At 37.7% G+C, this 10962-nt stretch overlaps 1 long non-coding RNA gene across 2 annotated transcripts; it reads right to left on the bottom strand.

Moving 5' to 3' along the window:
- Nucleotides 1–467: 467 nt before the first annotated feature.
- On the bottom strand, nt 468–3274 carry LOC148416165 (uncharacterized). 2 transcript variants are annotated; one of them, XR_015867232.1, is made up of 3 exons: nt 3202–3274; nt 2438–2538; nt 468–1281 (listed from the first exon to the last, which is right to left on the bottom strand). It is a non-coding gene; the product is annotated as an uncharacterized LOC148416165 (long non-coding RNA). The 2 variants fall into 2 exon arrangements; XR_015867233.1 differs by having other exon boundaries at nt 3090–3264.
- Nucleotides 3275–10962: the final 7688 nt, after the last annotated feature.

Raw genomic sequence — 10962 nt, 5'->3', positions numbered from 1 at the left:
AAGCTACTGCCAATGTTTTTCAGCGGTAGCAAAGATCACCAAAGAGAGGGTGATAGTTGAAAGGACTGTGATAACTCTTGAATGAAATCCAAATCAATAGCTCACTTGAAGTGAATGCTTTTACAAACCTAATACAACCAAGTATCGATTGAAAGTATCTATTATATTTTGTATAAATGTAACAATAGCAATTATTGTGGTTGGAATTTTTCTGTAATGTACTGTGTAACTTCATTAAACTGAAAGCTGTTTCAAAGATTATGGTGCATGCAATTACTGTTGTGGCAATCCAAACAACATTATAATTAAACACACATACTTTTTTTAATCTCTTTAGCGTGCACGTGCATTTTAAATATTGTGTTCTGTAAGTGAATGAAAGCATTTTACAGAGAAATAATTTAACATGAGATAGTGAAAAACGGGTACAGTATTCTGATCGATCCCCCACTTACTCAGCAACAACATACATTTTGACACATGATGAAAATTTTATTCATTTGTCCAAGGGAGGAACACACCTTCAAATTAAATGCGCTGGAAACACGTTGTTGCATCTTGTTTGTTTCACATGGTGTACTGTAAAATAATATGATGCTGACTTTCGTTATAATTATTTTTATGTAACCGCGACAAACATGTGCCACTGTAATTAAATCAGTCAAATTATGTTCTGCATTAAAACAAAGCACGGTTAAGGTAACAGAATTTGCAGCACTTCCGGTTTGTTCTCATTTTGAGACTCTTATTGTGGTACCTGTCATAGCAATGTGACATCAGCAATGCGTTTATGTGGGTAGGTGGAAAATATTGTCTAAAACCCTTTAACGGTGGAACAGACAATGTAAATAAGAATAATGCAACTTACTGGTCATCAAAGTGCTTGGCAAAACAAACTCACAACACTGTAAACATGGTATCCCCAGACTTCCTACAGTGGAAATATGCACTGTTAAACCATATCCCACTGGGCAGCGAAATCCTGCGAATTCCTGCAAATGTGACGTTTAGCCAGTGGTCAGTAGATGTCACGAAGCTGTTTGCCAAGAGTTTTTCATGTTGCAAGGACATTTTGAACATGTTGAATGATGTGAAAACTTCCGAGTCCACCGTGTCACCAGCTTTTGGTAACGTCTGAGGCTGTGTTGTTCGAGGTTGGATGACATGTCGCCAGAGGATTCAGCAGATGTCAACCGTCGCGACCAAGTGACCGAGACCACGTGAGCGTGCCTTGTCCAAAGGTACCAGTTGCGTCATTTACTGTCCCTCACTCGACGAAGCCTGTTGTTGCAAGGGTAACAACATCAAGAGCGGTCAACATGCCATGAAGCAAAAAAGACAACAGGATCACATGGAGTTGCAAGTCAAAGTCCCAGCTGCGGAACTCCCTCTTGGTGAGGAAGTTCATTTCTGTTTACATTTACCATTGTCATAACAACAACATCAATAATAATAATAATAATAATAATAATAATAATAATAATAATAATAATAATAATAACACCAAGAACAGGAACACAAACAGGTAGTTGGTAAACAATTTGTGAAGGACATTTTCAATAGACAAAGACAGACCAGCACCAACCTAAAAATAACAGCTTAAATTATTATTTTACGAGTAGATTTCAACCATGAAGAATTGAAACATGAACTATGAACATTAGTTAAAAGATAATGAACAAATTGCGTGTTGTGTTCATGTACAGGCTGTATCAAGTCAACAAATTTATTCTTGTTTGATTATGCTAAAACAAAAACAGCATGTAATATTTACATCTTTGAATCAAAAAGGAAATGAAAGAAAAATGTTTTTAAACAATATTGTTATTCTCTGGGTAGTGTATTCAATTGTGGTTTAAATCATTGGCCAATCCACTTTGCTCAGAGACCCCCCCCCCCCCCTTTTTTTTTTTTTGCATTTTTTAACGTTCATTTTTTGTGGAATATAATGTTCCAAAATTTAGTAATTTCCGTCTAAATCTTGTTTAAATAACCGAAACATAAATAATTTTTCTGACCGCCAAAAGTGTGTTATTTGATTTATGTGTTATTATTAATCATTTTTCATATACCAGACCTTATTTTACTTTTTATGTCTTCTTGAATTTTTTCGTGTATGATAATTGTTGTAGCAGCCAACTACTTCTTCAGCAGCTGCATTTTGAGCCTCTTCCTGGCATATTCAAACAAACTGAAGTCCATCTTCAACAGTGAACATCTGAAAACTAAATGCTGGGGAAAAGCCACCCTTTTTATTTGAAGTTGGGGTTGGATGTTCCTGCAACCTAATGCAGTCGCAAAGAGATTCAATCATTTGAAATATACGAGCAGATAATTGCTATCAGTTGCCAAATTTGACCAGCAAACTTGACAAGATCAAAGGTACCGTTTCCTTCACAGAGACTCGACAGCCTTTGCCCCTCAGTGGATTACTAACTTTATACGCCAACAGTTCAATGTAGAATAGTGCTGTTTGGTTTGCTCTGCTGCTTCGGCCAAAACGGCTCCTTTCGACGATCACTGAGAAGCTCTCGTCACCTTTGTGTTAAAAGAAGACATAAGAGAATCAGTTCATTGCCGTGTCATTTATTTTGTATAGTAGAGCTTGAAGTTTCTTATCACTTAGGGTAGCAGTGACCCAGTTGTGAGAAAAGCAAGCTTTTGGAAAGCGGCTCACCAGTTTGATCCCTTAAATTGGCAAATGCAGCTAAGACAAAAAAAGGCACCAAAGGCAAGAACTCATAAGAGCAGCTGAGCGGGGCCTACTTGTTAATATACAAAAATTCAACTTCATGAATACAAAGTAGGACAAGTAGGGCTGAATATTGCCGGGATTTTGTTTAAGTCAATAAAAATTACATCATCGACCTGTTTCCACATGAAAGCTAGAAAATTTGAATATTCAGATTTTGCCTTGGAATATTTTAATTGGAGTAAGAGTTCTGGAGTTTCCTCTATCTTCATCCTTTTCAAAATTAGAAAGTGTATAAATAAAATGCGAAATGAATTCACAATCATTTTACTGATTGGCTCACTTCAATACTTTCCATAGTTAACTCTAGGTTAGAATATGTAAAACTGTGTATCACCTGTGTCATTGTGACCATTTAATTTCTTAAGAAAGATGAGTTACTGTATTTTGATGGTTATGTTTCTAATCTGGAAGAAAGACGTCTGACTTCTTTAAACACCACCTCGCACCATTTGACTGCCGCACCGCTCTCATGATGTCCTTGTGCACAGCTAGGTGAATGTGGCCCTGTGTCTAGTCTGCTAGGGCTGTATGGGGGCGGTGCTCAATTCATGGTAACAAATGGAGGACCCTTTCATTTTGATGATGGGCGGGGCTGGTAATCAAAGCAAAGCAAAGAACAGGAAGGCTCAGATGTACGTATGTGAGATTTAAAAAAAAAAAAACACTTTGAATTGTGTGTGTTTTTTTGGTGAGGAAATTGCATTGTGATACTAAAAAAAGTTTAATTTGGATGATACAGGCCTCTTAATGTGTATCTAATCATGTAATCATGTTTTTTCTGCATGCTTGCAAACAGATAGGAGGGAGGTTTTTAGCATACATACATTACATACACAATGGCTGTAAGATAAAAAGCCATAAAGATAAGCAGACACGATGTTAATTGTTTACTGATTTACATCCATTCCAAACACCACGCGCACACGTAGCATGCGCACATATAAAGGATCAGGCTATCGTGTCACGTAACATGCTGAAACATACAGGCCACCAGTGAGGCATGAGGATTAATAGGCCATTAGAAGCTACTTGACATTTCTGATGTCTATTCTGCAGGGAATGGGAAACATGACCCTGTACTGGCAGTCTGGCACACCCACACACATTCATGCACACACACTTATAATAAAAGATGTATTGTACATAACCCTTCTATATCAACTTCGGTACTTAGCACCCATGGCTGAAATGTGATATATTGAATATATATAAACGGCATGTTATTTACATCGCCACCAGACACATCTAACCTTGAGCACATTTAGGCACTGTGATCACTTGAATGGAGTTAGAACAGTAATGAAACACAACCTTAAAAGGTCACACGTGTATACGCGTTTTTCAATCGTCTTACGTTTAGCTTCAGTGTAAAATGACAAGCATTAGAATTTAAATTATTTGTCCTGAGATAATTGAAGGCCTACTTTATCACTGCTCTATCTACGACAACTGCTTTCCGCGTTTTATGACAGCAATTTATACCACACAGTAAAGCTGAATAAGACTGAAGTTGTAAATTCGCAACAACGAACTGGGTACCTTCATGAAGTTTAGAATATAAATGAGTTAGTTGTCATCGGTGTGTGGGGAAGGTGGTTCATCATTAAGTCATACAGATGCAATAATTTTCAATCACGTGATCAGTACCATGGTTTTTTTTTTTTACTATACGGAGCACCGGACTACTGTATAAGGCATTGTGAGGCACACAACCTTTTGATGTTATAAGGCGCATTTACTGCACATTATTATAAAAAAATAATAATAAAAAATAGCACAGCAAATGAGTCAAACAAAGAAAAGGCTGGAAAAGCGCCCAAATACACAAAATCACTATATTGAGGTAATGGAATTTAAGCACATCCAGGGACTATACGATGCACACATGAATTGCTGATACCAAGAGAAGGCAGCAGCCTTTATACATGAAGCATTGCTTGCCTTATATACACAAATATATATTTTCTTTCCTACATAATGTATACTGTTCATGCTGATGTTTATGAATCTGCTTGTTATATTTAATGAATGTGATGCGGGGTTGCATAGATACAAATATATAATCAATTGAGTCAGCCTCAGCTGGTTGACGACATGCAGATTATATAACACATTGAATTCTTTATTGATTTGAACCCAGATTGGTTTTCCACATGTACTTGATTGCAAAACTATCAGCAGACACTAAATACACATTTAGTACGAAGTAGTCAGCTTGCCTTTGCTCTAAGTTGCACATTTTCCCCTCCATCAAGGGAGGTGACCAGCAGGTGTTATTTTTCATCTTCACGCTGAATCAAAATCTGCAACATGCTGGCTATGTGGCAAGGAGATAGAATGTGAATGAAAATGTAAAACACCTGCATGGTAGAGTGATACTGTATGTAAAGTTGAAAGTCAGGGTACTGCTGTACTCTATAACTTAACGTATGGAATGAATCTCACCAATCAAATTTCTTGGTTGGAACTGACATATAAAAAGCATGGACACTCATGGCGGCACAGGGCGGAGATGCTTTGCTCATCTCCTTGATCATTCATAGCCCATCATATAGCTTGGATGGAACAAATTGTTGTATGAAATGGATTTTTAAAATTCTATTTCTCATGACAGCAAGGTGCTGTATTGGTTTGCACATTGGCCTCACGGGTTCGAGGTTCCACCATAAATATGACAACTGTGATATTAACATGCATTTCAAAATAATTTCAGTCTTGAGCCTTGTCGGCAAACTGTACCGGTTAAAGATTGTATTTAAAATGTCATTAAATAGAGTGCTTTAATGTCCTTGTTGTAACCACAAAGGATTTTGCCAACCATTTTGTAACTGCTGTATGTTGGATAATAAGGAGCTAATGCACTTAAGTCTCATCAGCTCTGTCAGAGTGGAGTTTTTAGAAGCAGTGATTAGTTTGTTCACTTGGATCATGTGTGCGTGTGTGTTTTCGTGTTATGTGCTTCAGTGTTTGTGTGCTACTGATATTCATTACATGTGTCAGTTAAACTGTGAGAATAACTAATGTGTGAAATAATTTCATTTAATCTGCAAAGCTGTCACCATAAACAGCTGTTGTTTATATGCATAATGAGTATGTGTTGGTGTGTGTATGTGTGCATGATAAATCCAGAGTTACAGACTGAAATTCACACAAAATATCATTTTTTTACATACTATTTAGAAAACACTTTTTTTTAAACATGAAGTACAGATAATAATTGATACTTTAAGCCAGTGTGTATCAAACCTTCAAAATACCAATCACATTGTTCAAGCTTGAAAAATCTCATGACACACCATCAACTAACCCTAACCCTATCATACCGCCATTTTTTTTTAAGTGCATTGGATTTATGCATATATGTTAATGTCAGATTTACATTTTTTTTCTACAATCCAGCATTTGTTTCATTGGGAAATAGTGCAGAATCTACAAAAGTTGGCCAAATACATGTCAATGAGATCTCTACATTGGATGGGGCTGCAATTTCAGTGTTTGACCAGTAGTTGTGCCAAAAAGTGATTGTCTGCTGATAATTAATTCTTACTGTGAGGCAAGGACATTACTCTGGCCAAACACGACAAGGAGAAGGAAGGGGCTTGCTCTATTTGGAGCCATGCTTTATCATTCCAAAAAAATTTGCAAATTTGCATTCCAAACAATAACCACAAATCTATCACATATAAACACATCTATAACATTGACATGCCGGCGCATGCAGAATTACAGCACATCCACGAACACAATAAGGGAGCCGCAACTAGTACACGGTACAAACCCCTCCCAAGCAAAAATCCAATATTTTCCAGGCCACTTTTTTTTTTCCTCAGCTCTCTCCAAAGGGCCACGGTTAATTCTTGGAGGATTTTGATGTCTTCGCTCTGGTTGGGTTTTTTTGGGGGTGAGGTAGGTGACTGCAAAGGCATAGAAGATGAGTGATATGCCGAGCTGAAAATCTGTGGGGGCAAACCTTTGGCCCTGATATTCTTTGAATCAATAGCATTAAATACAATTAACTATTTTATGATCGTTTTTATTCCAAAACATGAAATCACCCAAATCATATTTAAAAACCACAACAAATAAAGAAGAGGTCTGCATAAAAGACACACTTTTGGGAAGGGTTAGGGATTTAACACAACCTATCACATACTAAAACAATAATGAGCCAAATGCACAATAAATGGGAAGAATGAGAACACATCTGTCTTTTGCTTTGTTTGGGCACAAGGTAGGCTATGTATATGTGAGGTCATACATTTGTCATTTTTCTATAAACACACAGGGATCTGAATTTTAAGAGTGAGTCAAATTTCATAAAATAATTTATAAAAACCTTTAGCAACTACCTGCTGTGATCATGTTTCACTTGAGGAATGATCTCGGCATTACAAAATACAGTGGACCCCCGGTTTACCTGGTTCCTGTCTTACGTTGTTTTCAGCTCATGACGAAGACGACACTGTTTTTTTGTCCCCTCTTTACGCCATTTTTTCGCCTTACGATACCTCAAACATGGCGGTCTTTGGGCGTGCATGACTGCGAGTCACCCCTCGCTCATACGTCTATACACGCGTCACTGATTACATCACTAGTCTGCTATTGGTCGGCGTCACGACTCCCTAAGATGTTGGTCTACCCTTGGTTGCGGTCACGAAACCACTAAGATGCTGGCCTCCTATTGGTTGGTGTCACTCGTTGCAAAATGGCGAAAAGGTAAAACTGTAACACTGTGTTCTCCTGCGAGTGCTTATAAAAACATATTTATTGTGCATTTTAGTGCTAAATTCAAATTTGAATTCGTTAGCCATGGGTCCAAAGATTGCCGGTGATGTTAAAGAGAGAAGTAAGAAGATGTTTTATATGGAAACAACGCTGGAGACAATCAAGAAATATGAAGAAGGCTAAGCCAGCCTATTAGGCTACACTCACCATGGAATATGACCATAAGTCGATCAAAGGTAAATAAATCCTTTATATATTTTTTTATTTATGATGTTATTTAATTGTATGCATGTATATTATATATAAATAGCATTCATTATTTTATTTTGATACCAGTTTTTAATATGTGTACAATTTTGATATTTTTATCTGGGGTTTTACATGCATTAGTTAATTAGCATAAGTTTGGATTGCATGAAGTTGTGTGTATTGAAACCTCGGTGTCGTTTAGGTGAGAATTGTGTTCAAAAGACTTTGCACTCACAGGTTTTTGATTCATAGTCACAAGAAAATAATTCGCTCACAGTTTTGATTCCCATGAAAACATTTGAAACACCTATTATTCCTGTTACTGATACGAATTGTTAATGACACATACGTCTTTTTGACAGTGATCTTACCCCATATGAAAGGCTCCAGCTCCCCACGACATAGAAAATGTATGGTTGGGCGGATGACATTGTTATCATACCCTAACCCTTCAACTCAGTATGAACGCTCGTCATTTAAGTAATGTTGTGGCAACTCTCAGCATTACAGTCGCTATATATACGTCACTGTGTGCGTGTGTTTGTGGGTGTCATTGCATGCGCTGAGTCATAGTGAAATACAGCACATTATGTACTTTTTGTCTTTTGACAATACATTCATGGATGTAATCACAGATGATGGTGATAGTTTTAGATAAACAGTCTGCATGATACTATCCACTGTATGTGTGTTACTAGATCATTTGGTCACACACAGACACAGCTATGTCCCTCTGAGCAGTGTAGTCTCAGTTAAAAGATGATTTTTTTTTTTTTTTTTAAACATGTTAGGGCACAAACACATACTTGCACAAACCACTTTACAAATTCATACAAGCACATTGCATGGAGAAGGCCTCGGAAGAATTTCAAGCATCATTACTTGTATTGTGAGACACAGATACAACGAGTCCTGCAGGGGAAAGTCCCCTCATGTTATAGCGCAGATGGAACAAGCCCTCGAGCAGTCCACCAAGGCTCAAGAATAGGAGATCATCTTCTTCGTGCTGCACGTGGCTGCCCAAGCAGCACCCTCAGCATCCCTCCCGTAAGTACTTTTTGTCACCAAGCACATATTATATACCACCATGCATCAACGCAACTCGCCAACAACAATCATTGTCACACACCCCAACGTAAACCGAGACTAAAGAATAAAAGTAACTTCCTGCTGAGATTTAGACTGGGAGTATGAAATGAGAATGATGAGAGACAAAAATCTAGCTAGCCTAGATCGTCTACCAAAAGTACTGGATCCGATTTCACCGGCACTTGTGACCTCGTCAGAGTACGTATTCTTGATTATGATACTGAATCCCCATATGTTTATGCTGCTGTCTGAGGGTGGGGTCAGTGTTAAAGCACTTTTCGCGCCTTGTGGGTGGAAACGTGCTGTCCAAGTGACAGCCCAAGTCCATTCAAAATAATTGCTTTGGCCTGTAGGTGACTCTCCAACTGCAATGAAATACAAGTTCTTACATGTCTTCAGGTCAGTACTCTCATCAAATGTGTGAAATTTTCACACTATATCATGATGTGGGTCAAGTTACAGCAGCTTTCTTAGCATTTGACCCACAAACCCATGTTTAGTTTGATGCCATTTCCTCCTGATATACTACAGCCATTTCCTCCTTATATCACAGTTATATACAGTTATATCAACACCGGCACTGTTCATCAATTTCCATGGTGACTAAAGAGTAATAAGTATGCATTAAAAACAAAAGACACACCCACGAAAAAGTTGTGCTCCGCTCAGTGATTTACCAATGCAATTGTGGTCTTGTCCCCTCTGTTGTAACAGTATGATTCACGTCTAATTACTACACACCACCAATTTTTGGCTTTCGTATCCCGAATTTCCTTCATAACAAGACACTATATGATTTCCAAAGAGGCGTTTGGCAACCTGAATTTTTCATAACAAGAGACATTCGTAAGTAGAGGTACCACGATATGTTTCCTTTCATTTTGTGCTGTGCAATGCAGTCTTTTCCTTTCTGTATTGCATGAGTCGATCTGTAGAAAATATGCAGTGCAAATAATAAAAATGTAAATGTCATTTGTGTCCACTTTTTTTGCAATCTACCACAGACACAAAGTGAGCTGCATGCTTTATTCTACAGTGGTTCATAGAAATACCAAGTAAGCATTTGTTAATGATGGCGGGTGGTGATGGTTGCTGGAGTATAATACTGATCCCGTAAATGCACCGCTGCAATATACAGTGTATGCTCTGTTACTGGGCCTTGAACCAGTGGTGCACTTGACAAACTGTGAAACCTCTTAAAGAGTGGATTTGTAAGGTAAAAAAAAAAAACAATACTATGCTTTGTGATTTTGAACATAGCTGTACAGTATAACATAAAACATCTCAGCAAATGATGGGTTGCGCATACTCTGTCCTCCAAGGCCAGTGTACTGCATGTTTTTCAGGTTTTCTTTCCTGACACACCTGATTCAAATGATCATCAACAAGCTCAGCAGAAGCCTGATAACGATCATGATCATTTGAATCGCGCGTGTCGGGAAAGAAACCGGGAAAACATGCATGATATTGGCTCTTGCGGACAGAGTTTGGAAAATGTTTAAGTTTGATTCTCCAAATGAACAGAACAAGGTTGATATAATCATTGGATGAGTTTGTTCTCGAAGAACAATACACTTTGCTCATTTACCTGTGAAATGTACTGAGATTTTTAATATTAACTCTGTATCTCATTGGATTTTGCGACTGCACCAAATCAAGTGTCCATTGAATGGATAATAGAATGATATGACCCCTTGCTGTTCTTTGTTCCAAATAGGGTACCTCTGTAGCTTACTGGAATTTGGGTCACTTATAAACCTCAAGCATTCACTCCTGAATATGAATATCAAAACAAGCCCAAGCCACATCCCCCGAAAGGTTTGTGCAACATAATCCATTTCTGTTTGTATGTGTGCTATTTTTCAAAGTGGAGATATAATGCATACCTTGCCTCTAAATCTGGCTCGGCTGAGTTATTGTTAGAAAAAAAATGGCTCTGGCAGTCTCAAACTGCAACTGTTGTGAAAACCAGACGCAAAACCAAACAATTTGTATCGACTACATCAATGTATTTCAAAACAATTGCAATTTTCTATTGGATCATATTAGAATGTGCAAGTGTACATAATATATTAACTGTAGTTGTGGACAGCCCACATTTCATCAAGGTATTGTCTGTCACCTTATACATTGTAACTAAAAAC

The sequence above is a fragment of the Hippichthys cyanospilos genome, chromosome 11 (genome assembly GCF_059441005.1).
Source record: "Hippichthys cyanospilos isolate Australia breed blue-spotted pipefish chromosome 11, RoL_Hcya_1.0, whole genome shotgun sequence".
NCBI classification, from domain to species: domain Eukaryota; kingdom Metazoa; phylum Chordata; class Actinopteri; order Syngnathiformes; family Syngnathidae; genus Hippichthys; species Hippichthys cyanospilos.
The sequence above is the reverse complement of the archived record's forward strand: the minus strand, read 5'-3'. Positions and strand labels throughout refer to the sequence as shown.